This window comes from Phocoena phocoena, chromosome 15 (genome assembly GCF_963924675.1).
Source record: "Phocoena phocoena chromosome 15, mPhoPho1.1, whole genome shotgun sequence".
Classification (NCBI taxonomy): Eukaryota; Metazoa; Chordata; class Mammalia; order Artiodactyla; family Phocoenidae; genus Phocoena; species Phocoena phocoena.
In genome coordinates, this window is record NC_089233.1 from 49,049,797 (window position 1) to 49,061,034 (window position 11,238).

The 11,238-nt window shown below is 42.8% G+C and overlaps 1 pseudogene; it reads left to right on the forward strand.

Moving 5' to 3' along the window:
* Positions 1-1,658: 1,658 nt before the first annotated feature.
* Positions 1,659-2,114, forward strand: LOC136135517 (pre-mRNA-splicing regulator WTAP-like; annotated as a pseudogene).
* Positions 2,115-11,238: the final 9,124 nt, after the last annotated feature.

The window sequence follows — 11,238 nt, forward strand, 5'->3', positions numbered from 1 at the left end:
ATAAATGTTGGTGTAAGCTGCTAAGTTTTGGAACAGCTTATTTACGCAGCAAAGGCTAATGGGCACATCACTAAAAATAAGGTATAGGATGTCAGAGGTGAATGTGCAGTGGGGAACCATAACATCTCCTCGTATGAGATGAGCCTCCCAAACCACAGCAAATTGTAAAGGGGATAGGATGGAAGAATTTATGTCTGTCTCTATCATCAGAATCTGATGTTAAAAGCCCATGGAGACAGTAAAACAAAACAAACAACAACAACAACAAAAATACAAAGTAAAATCAAAACAGCAGCTCCTCTCAAATCTTAGAAAATGAAACAGGTATATTTTTCTGAAAAGAGTAGTTCTGCTTATGTAAACTATGTAGCTGGCCATGTGTTTTTCTTCTCTTTGGTTTAAAAAAATTCAGATCCAAGTTTAAGTCCTACCTCTAACAAATGACTAGGACTTCTCAGAATTCAACATACTGTTCATTTACTTATTTGGGAGGGGGGCATATTTTCCACAGAGTATTTTTCCACAGAGTATACAAACTGTTACTTCTATTCCACTTCATTTTCACCTTTTTTCTAATATATTTGTCTTAAAACATTCCAAATGCCTTTTGAATGAAGACTTGACACACGTAACATTTACTTATTGATTTGTTCTATTTTGACTCAAAGGCACACCTTAAATTGAGGGGACCACAATGTCCATTCTTCCTTGTTTTCTGCTTCTACTTTTTCCCCCGTGGCCATGGATAGAGTCACAGGAAGGGAGGAGGAAGTGGGAAATAGAGGTGGTAAAACATTTTGCAATTTTCCAAGCGCTAGATATAATCTAGGAGATGTGCATTTTCTATTGAAATAATTTTCTCCATAACAATACACAGTCTTATTAGAACTGTATTTTTACTGACAGAGTCCAGAGTTGCTTCACTCAGCCTCCTGCACATAGAAGGAAAAACAAACAAAAAAAACCAAAAAACAAAAGAAAAAGCACAAAATACACTCATCACTGTGATATAAATATGCTTTGATTTGCTCAGTCTCTTATTTATTTTTCTTTCGAGATCCACAGCCTTCCTGGACACTTCCAAACGATTCTGGGACTGACCTCATTTGCATGAAGTTATTTGAATTTTGATCTATGTCTTTAATCAGGCACATTGCTTTGAATACATTAGTTTGAATGGTAGAGTCAAATGGCTACTGTTTTTTCTGTAATGTGAGTAAATAAATTAATAGGATCTAGGGATTAGCTTGAATGTCTTCTATGTGACCTAGACAATAGAGTGTCTTATTATAACTGCATTCCTGACAATAAAGCGTATAGTGTTTCCCAGTGAGTCAAAACAATAGCTATATAAATACAAAACATATTACTCATGTCTGCTGTGTACTTAGTTGTCCATTATTAATATTAATCATCTTTGCTTTCTTCCAGGGAGCTTAAAGTCCCATATATTTTACAATCAAAACTGTCAAGAGCCTCAGCGCCATTTTGTGGCAGCGAGACCCGCAAATAAAGGGGAGAGCCGGGGCTGTTGCGGGAGGAGGAGCGCGGGCACCGGCGGCAGCGGGGTCGGGTGGCCTGGGCAGCGAGCGGTAGTGCGGGGTCAGCCTGTGTGACTGGGAGGCACCGGCGCGGCCTCCGTCAGGAGAGGATTCAAGATGACCAACGAGGAACCTCTTCCTAAAAAGGTTCGACTGAGTGAAACAGACTTCAAAGTTATGGCACGAGATGAATTCATTCTCAGGTGGAAACAATATGAAGCGTATGTACAAGCTTTGGAAGGCAAGTACACAGATCTTAACTCTAATGATGTAACTGGCTTAAGGGAATCTGAAGAAAAACTAAAGTAACAACAGCAAGAGTCTGCATGCAGGGAAAACATTCTTGTAATGCAACTAGCAACCAAGGAGCAAGAGATGCAAGAGTGGACTTCTCAAATCCAGTACCTCAAGCAAGTCCAGCAGCCTGGCATTGCCCAACTGAGATCAACAATGGTAGACCCAGCGATCAACTTGTTTTTCCTAAAAATGAAAGGTGAACTGGAACAGACTAAAGACAAACTGGAACAAGCCCAAAATGAACTGAGTGCCTGGAAGTTTACGCCTGATAGGTAAACAAATCATACTCCCCAGTCAAGACTTCCCTGACAGTCCCACTATGAGAAAGCTGTGGTGGGACAGCCAAGGACTCGTTTCCACACCAAGACTCAGACTTTTTGAGCCAAAAAGCCACATTCTTATACTATCCAGCTTGTAATGATTAACGTAAAACTTACCAGATGAACCTTGTGTTTCAGCTTTTTTCTCTTCCCCCTGCCCTTGCTTCAGAGGCCTGATGGCGTCGGACTATTCCGAAGAAGTGGCCACCTCCGAAAAATTCCCCTTCCAGAACATGTAGACACTTGAGAAATGTTTCTGTTTGAAGAAAATAGAGGGAGAAACAGAAGCCTTAAGTCTGTGGCACACTGTGTCTTCAGACAGTTTGGAGGAATGAAAACCTAGAGATTTAAAATCATGAATTGAACATGTAAAATTCCAGTAAATGTAAAGATGGAATATGCATCGCTCTTAACCTTGAGCATAGTGACTTAGAGACACTGTGTATCAGTTTTGCCAATAAGACTGTGGACTTCGTGATTGTTGTTGAACTTCTGGGTCAAACTCAAATGAGGTGAATTTTGCCTTTAAAGGGTTTATTTTCTAAGAACCAACTTAATAGTCATGAGAGAATCAAGTAATAGATGTCAGTACAAGTAGTTCATATATTTAACTGTTTAGTTTGGGGCTCCATATTACTTGATTGAGCCTTAAATCAATGTGGTTTCACTCAATGGTTTGTTCTTTGAATGGTTCCTAATACTGTAGATAATCTTATTGAGGACTGTACAAATAATGAAGGTGTGGTATCAAACTTCAGGTCTAAACTGTTTGAAGCATTATAAACATTCATTTCACAACTAGATTGTATAAGGATATTAGCTGTGGTGAGACTCACTGCGTTATTTTTTTCCGTAGTGAAATTTATTATATCCCCATTCCATTCAACAGGCACATGTTGAAAGAGCATTGGTGTTAATGGGGGAATGTATTTGGGACTTTTGTATTGCACTCTTGATATTAAATTAAACGTGCCTTGAAAAAAAAAAAACTGTCAAGAATTATAACACTATGTGATCTCTATAAAAGGAGATATAAATGCCAATCAAAAGGGCCATTGGTTGCTTCATTTATATGCAAAGTGCTCCTGCCCATAAATTACATTAATAGTTTATATTCTCCATACCTTGTCACAGAAGGAGCTCAAAGCATGTTTGATCCTTTCATTCTTGTGACCTCTGCTTTAGGAGGAAGCAACCCTGGCAGGTCCGGGGATGCCCTTTGCCTCATACACTCCCAAACAAAGAGAACAGGCCACCCTCTGCCTTTTTCCTAGATAGTCCCAGATTCGGGGTCCTGATGCACGAGGGAGTGACAGGGACCCTGTGTGACTCAGGTGACACATCTAGGTCACTGTCACAATCCTGTCCACCAAGTTGGAGCTCTTTGGGGCCACGGTTCTTGCTTCTCTTTACTTTGTCAGGGAAAGAAAAATGCTAAATGCAACATCCATTGAAATGTCATCAAGGGCACATCTCAGAGCAGACTTCTTTTGAACTTCAGGAATAATACACCTGATGATGGGGTCCAGGGCATTCCAGCCTGATACCAACTTGTATTCTTTAGTGAATAATATTTCAGCAAAATTCAAGAGTATATCCAATTTAGAGCATCCTTTGTTAATCCATTTTGAAATGTCACTATTTTACTCCAAACACCTCTGGAGAATGTGTCAACAAGCGCAAGGCAGTGAAACAAGAGAGGTCGTTCCTCACGGACAGCAAAAGTGCCCAGTCAAGTGCCCAGTCGACTACCTGATAACATGTGAAGTAACTGTCTTCCTGCTTTCTTCCCATTTTCTAAGACATCGATTATCTGAATTGTGAACATTGAACCACGTTGGGGGAAAGCCACCTTCCTCCTGACCTGACCTACAGGTCAACCCCTTCAGATGACAAACAATAGAGGAACGATCAGGCAGATGCCCAGAAGTTCACTGTCAGAGCCGTGTGTCTGTTCTCTTGGGCATCCCCCACGATTTCTCCTTTTTCTGTTCTGATAACTCCCTGGCTCTAACTGGAGACAGAAGCAGCACTGTTAGAGCAGAATTTAATATCCATACTGGGTGGCGCCGTTACCTTCTAGATGAGAAGGGGGAATAAGTGACTGTGTTTGGAGGCTGCTGGCTTATTGTTGATTTTTTCAAATCAAGAAACAGTTTTAAACCACTATGTTTGTTTAACTCATTCACTAATTAAATTATCATAAAGTGTCTATATTCTTGGCACTGCCTTCGAGACCTAAGGACCAAAGGAAAAAGGAACAAATAATCACTGCCATGTCTTATGTTTTATGAGGGGAGTTGCTCATTAAGTTACTCAAATATTTATTGAGTCCATACTATGTGCTGGGCACTCTTTCAGTTTTGGAAAAAAAGCAATGAATAAAACAGACAGAAATCCTTCCCTTAATGGAAGCTTACAATTTAAGGACAGGGATAGTAAAAAACAGAATAAATAAGTAAAACATACAGTATGTAAATGGTGTCAAGTTCTATTGAGAAAAAGAAAGCAGGGAAGGGATTAGGGTATGGGTTTGCATTTTGCAGAAGAAAATATTTGGATCAAGAACCCAAGGTGTTGAGGAAGTGAGACACATGCATAACCAAGGGAAGAGCATTACAAACAGAATGTGAACGCCAAGCCCTGAGAGGGAACATGCCCGGTGTGATACAGAAACAGCCCTGCTTTAATATTCCAAAGATGGCCACCACAATATTCCCCTCCCCCACCACCTTCCAGAGCCTTGCCATCCCTGCCCTCTATTAAGAGTCTACGTCTCCTCCCCTTGAGCCTAAGCAGGACCTTGTGGTTGCCCTGACTTGTAGTGTATGGCAAGTATGACAGAAGAGATGCTAGGTGACCTCCAGGCTTGGTCATAAAAGGCAGAACGGCTTCTGCTCCGCTCTCTTTCTTGGGATGTTTACCTTTGGGACCAGCTGCTGTGTTGTGACGAAGCCCAGGCCACACAGAGGCCCGCATGGAGAGGGACAGAGGCTGAGCTTCCAGCTGACTGCACAGCCACGTGAGAAGCAGAAGCACGTGCTCCAGCCCAGTCAACTGACACCGTGTACAGCAGCACTGAGCCTTCTCACATAACCCCAGGGTTATGAGCAAAATGAATGATTGTTGTCACCTTCAACCACTCAGTTTTGGGGTAGTCAGAAGGCTAAGTGACCAAAACAAGTGAGGAAGGCCTTGGATTAGGAGACAGTTAAGGGGTGGGGCCGGTCCTTGAGGGTTTTACACACCATTGCAAATTCTTTGCCTTTAACACTAATGGGAAAGCCACCTGCAACAAGTAAATGCTGGTCACTGTCTGGGACCTGGGTGTCATCAAGAAGACAGCCTCCAGCAAGCACATGTCTCCTGCCCTCAGGCAGAGATTCTTTCGAAGACAGGGAGCCTTCCTTCCACTTTCCACAGGCAACATTTTGCACTCACGGTGACAAACTCGCTCAGAGACTGATCTGACCAGCCCATTTCCTGTCACAAAATTGTAATAGTCGCCTGTATGGTAAGCACACACCCTTGGGATGCTGGCCGGCACTGCCCCGTGTCACTGGGAGAATTCAACTTCCATGCACGTTTAGGTTTCACCCAACTTAGACCCATAGATGCCCAAAAGGGGTGAGACACAGTGTGCTTTCCATGGAGGCTTTTGGACATTGTTTTCCCTCTGGCTCAACAAGCCTCTTGTTGGCTGACTTTGGGGAACTGCAGCGTGGCCCACCTGGCACAGAGACATTTGCTGCATCGTCGGGGAAGACAGGCAAGTGTGGTCCATGCAGGAAAGTGTTTTTCAATGCTGAGAGGCTCAGAAAGATGAGCATTGAAGGAATCCATCCCTTATTTAAAAACTGAAGCATAGTTGATTTACAATACTGTGTTAGTTTCATAAAAGAATCCATCCTTGTTGACATTTTAAATAGGTTAATGCACCTATGTGAAGTGCAGTATCTGCTCCCTTTGGGGCTGAGATTATAGAAGTGCTCAGTCTGGAAGTTTGTAAAACTGGACAGCCTTCCAAACACGGGGCAGATAAAGCTCCATGATGATGGTAGCCACGGTGAGTCTGGAGGGAGAGAGGTCACCGCTCCTGAGTCACACAGGGGCTAGAATCCTGTCCAACTCCTCTGGGGACAATGCTGAGGACTCCACACTGAGGTCCGGGAAGAGCCAGTACCAACACTCTTCTACTGAGTTGTTGAGTTTGTTGAGGCAACTGCTAACAGTGACCAGTTTCCACACATTACATCCTGTTCCTAGGCAGGTTCAAAGGGAATTTGGGTAGGTGGATGAGAAACAGAATTCAACAAAATACCCTTTAGATTAGGCCCAGTCAGGAAGAAATAACTTCTGTTCTTGCTGTGTTGTTTCGTGTTAACCAACTCAGGATGGTAGGATGTGAGATGCTGAATAGCATTTTGGGTAAATGTCTCAGGAGAGTTGCCTTGAGAACCTTAATATTCTCAACCACACTGGCGTGAAGGCAGCTTGTGCTGGCACTGAAAGGCCTGCCAGACAATTAAAAGAAAGATGACACACGTTTCACTTTGGCATTTGTCCTCATAAATTTGAAATCACGTCATTTCATCAGAGGGATATTAAGGCTTTCTTAAGACAATCCAGTCAAAGAAAGTGCGAACTAGAGGGTGCCTTTCTGATGTTCTCCTCATTTCACAGGTTGAGAACCCTGAGTCCCAGAACAGATAAATGGCTTGTTCAAGGCCCTCAGCTGTTTGGAAGTCAACAGTCATACAGTTCAAGTCCTAGGGTTTGGGCCCTTTAACACCATTGCAGTTGCTGATAACACAAGCCAGTTACTGCGATACCACCTGGTATACAAAAGGCACTCAACAACGGTGGCCTCCCCCCATCAGGCTGTGAGATCTTCGATGGCACAGTGAGGTCTCATTTATGCTTAACTCCCCAATGCCTTCCCTATAATAAGGGCTCATTTTTAATAGACAAATGCACGGACACTGGATTCCTACCACACTCAAAATGTTCATTGTTTCTTATTGTTGAAACACCAATTTATTATTTATTGATTGCCTGCTCTTCTTCATTCATTCAATAGATGTGGTTGTGCATCTTCTATGTGCTCAGTGTGTTGGATACAGGAGTGAGCAAAGCAGAGGGACGCCCAGGCCTAGCGGAGCTGACAGTCCTGTGACTGTGTCCAGCTATAGCTACAGTCAACTTGTCTTGACACACCTGACTCACAGGCCAATCAGATGAGGCCAGCGTACATACCTAGAAAAGCCAGACAGCTGTTCAAGACAGAACAGTGTCAGTGGGTTCAGATGATAAGTTATATGGCTGTTCAAAGGACGGAAGGTTTGGTGTGGCCAGAACAGTCTTAGGAGACCCCAAGGACAGTTTGGAGTAGTTTCTTGGGAACATAGTAGGATTTGAAAGAGCAGAGAGACGAGGAAGGGGATGACACGCCAGGGAGGTGGAGGAAGAGGCAGGAATAACATGAGTGAGATTAATGGGCCAGGAATGACTCTAGTCAAGCCAGATCCTAGGCCAGAGAAGGTGAAGTTAAGTAGAAAAGGCAGGCCAGATGGTGAAGGCACCAGTCATGGAAAAACCCAAAGAGAAAACAATATCTTTCATCTGCACTTTGAAAAATCTGCTGGGAGGTGCATGACAGGTCATTTGCAGGTGTATAAGTATTTCAACGTGTTTCTGTCCAGATTGAAGGTACACGGGAAACTTACTCCTCCATTATCTTTCCACCAACTTCAGATCGACACTTCTTCAGGTAAGGAAACCCACAAAAATATAGTAAGAAGAATTAGAGTGGATTGTCAAAATGTGAGAAACGCCCACTTTCTTAGAACATACCCCAGCTGTTCATATTTCACAATTAATGTTCCATTGCTAATACTTTAGAAAATGGATTTCAAGTATGTGCTTTCACTTGTCCATCTATTTGTGGATCTGCTCTCTGTAAGTTGAGTCCAGAGCACAAACAAAACAAAAGTGAACTAGACGTTTAAAAGTAAAGATAGATATGCATTTTTATTGTAAATATGTCTGTGCCATGGCTACAGGCCAAACTTCAGATGAAGAGCTGTGAATGAGGTTGGGGGAAGGGGGCAATGAACAGGTCTGTAGATGAAATATCTAAGTCTTAAATTAACCACTTTGACAAATCAGTTGTCCTACCATAAAGTTAGGGGTTCTGTCTAATTAGTAGATCAAATGCACTATTGGCCTCAATTATTGGCCTCCCTCTATCAACACATGTGGCCCTCGAACTTTGGGGTCTCTTCCTGCTCTGACACCAGGCCAGCTTTGTGACTTGCTTTGGCCAACAGAATGTGGCAGAGTGAAGCCCTACTAGTTCTGAGCCTAGAACTCAAGAGCCTTTGTGTGTTTCTGCTCTATTTCTTGGAGCTCTGCCAAGTCCCGATCTGAACATACTGTAGGAGGAGAGACCCCACGGAGCAGAGCCCAATTGTCCAGGCTTGGCCCCCTCAGGTCAGTCAACAGCCAGGTGACCCCCGGCCATGTGAGAACCTGGCCAAGATTAGCAGAACCACCTCCCCAAGGCACAGCTGAGCCCCAGATGCATGAGTAAGCCCAGCCTATACCAGAAGTACTGTCCAGCTGACCCTCAGACTCAAGAGGGTCCAGTAATAAAGGCTTGCTGTTTTAATGCACTGAGCTTTAGTGGATTGTTGAATAGTAATAGCTCTCTGATAGAGACTAGGTCCTGGCTATACATTAGAGTCTTCTGAGAGTTTTAAAATATACCAATCCTTGCACCCCTTGTCTCTACGCTGTGATTCTGTTTAATCCACCTAGATATTACTTTATTTTGTTCTGTTTAAGTTTCTCAGGTTTCTAACATGCAGCCAGAGTCAAAACTTCCTGGCTAGAAATAAATACGCCTCTTCCTGCCCTGATTTCTCCAAATATTAAAATTCTAGGTGAGTGGGCCTTTGTTGTCTTAGGTCTGGATAACACTAAAGTGTGTGTGCTTTTGCACGTGTATCACTGAGAACAAGACAAATCTGTCTTCCTACATGAAAAATGGTCCTCTATATGTCCATCAGTTTGTTTAGGCAAGAAGACAGTGATTTCTGTCCCAGTAGCCAATATCCAGGACTATCACTTATGGAATGGTTAAGAGAATTTATCCCCCGAAGGCCCTCCTACCTTTCCTCTGGAAGCTGGCTGAAACAGATATAAAGCCTTTGCTACTTAATATTTAGGTTAGGCTATGAATCTGGCAAAACCAGGAACAAAGGGGAGGTGACATCTGTAGATCGCTGGGGAGTGATGGAGCGACTTTCAGAAAGGGTCGGACTGTTTTTACGTTCTAATTAAGGATGCATCAGAGAGTTGGCTTGTGAGAGTATGCGACCAACTTGGAGGAGGGAGCTTGATAAAGAGCATTTTATTTAAGAGTAAGAAGATCTACCTGGTAGATCCCTTGGGGCCCCATCCCAATCCCCTTTCCTGGGCAGGTGTACCACCTCTCCCAACTGTGTCAGTGTTGGCTGCCAGTGACTCATACCTTCCCCCTTTGCCAGAGAATGGCCTTCAGCAGACAGTAGCCATGCGACTGGAAATGCCTGAGAGGTTATGCCCTCCCTCTTCTGACCTGGAGGCAACCTGCAGCTGGCTAATGACTGATGGACACAGGCTACAGAAGCTTCCTCAGACAGAACAGCCCTCTGGTGCCATTCACATTCTAGAACTCCCATGGGATCAGCTGAGGCTCAATTTTAGTGTAAAGCCTGTATTGATGACTTCTTCCCTTGCCCTATCCTGTTTTTTTCCTATTGCTCTCTCTCTCCCTCAATAAATCACCAGTCCCAGAATCACTGTCTCAGGCTCAGCTTCTAAGGATCCCAGCTGAAGACCATCTGCTTTCCTGAAAGGTCTCCAGCTGCCCATCAGAAGTGCTGTCAACATCCTTCTATCCCTTCTTCCCTCCCACTGGCTCTGAGGAAGCAGCACTCTTCTGGTATTTAGAGTGTAGATCACTTATCTACACTCTAAATACCAGCTTCTCAAATCACAGGGATGGTTGCTACACAGCCATTTTCCTCAGCATCCTTAAAGGTCTCTTTTTTCTACTAACCCTTCCTCTCACTTCATGTATCCCAGGTAACCTCCATCTTGGGCAGGACTCTTGTGAACCATTTCTGCCTCATTGCTCCACTTTTTTCTAGAAAACACTCAAAATTGAGTCCTGTTTCCTCCAGGAGAACTTCTTCCCAACTCCAGCCCACACTGATCTCTTTTATCTCCTTATTCACTTAACATCTACCCATGCAATTTTGCTCCTGAAAGAACTCTGTATGTGCTGGCTTTATGCACAAGACGTGCCTTCACCATAGGTTTTATTCATTTGTCTTGCCTTTCTAGCAAAATAGCAGGTCCTCATAGATAGGGAATGTATCTTTCTTATAATTTCATATGCCATAGTACCTTGTTTTGCAGATACATATTAACCGATTAGCTAAAAAGGAAAAGTCTACAGTTACACTTAGGTTTCATAGTGCAAGGGGTGCATCTAGCCTTACTGTGAGAGCATAGAAAAGGTTAACTAAGTCTTTGGGAGCTGCCATTTCAGGATATCACATCTTTAACAATTATATTCTGTATAATAAGGACCCAATAGACTGAAATACCAAAATGCCAATTTCCTAGTTAATTGCGAGTATAGATACATTTTTTCTTCTTTGCAAAATTTGTTGCTGTTTCACATATGACTTTAACTGTAATGGAAATGAGGCTGGACAATCAATTTTTAGCCCTTAGCAAGTTAAGTTTGTCAATATAGAATGTAACTAGCAACAGAGATTGGTAGTTAACACTACAGTTTTAATCCAATATAATACCTCTCCTTCCTCTTTCCCAATTAACTCCAAAATCTCCTGTAATTAACACAATTTATGCCACTAGAGTAAAGGCCATTTCTAGACCGTGTACTCTAAGTCCTCATTATGCAAAATGATTTAAAATTTCAACTTACATTTTGCAAAAAACAAAATATGCAAATGGAGCCAGTGTATCAAATGGGAGCTTTAAATAAGCATATTTCTCAGAAATGA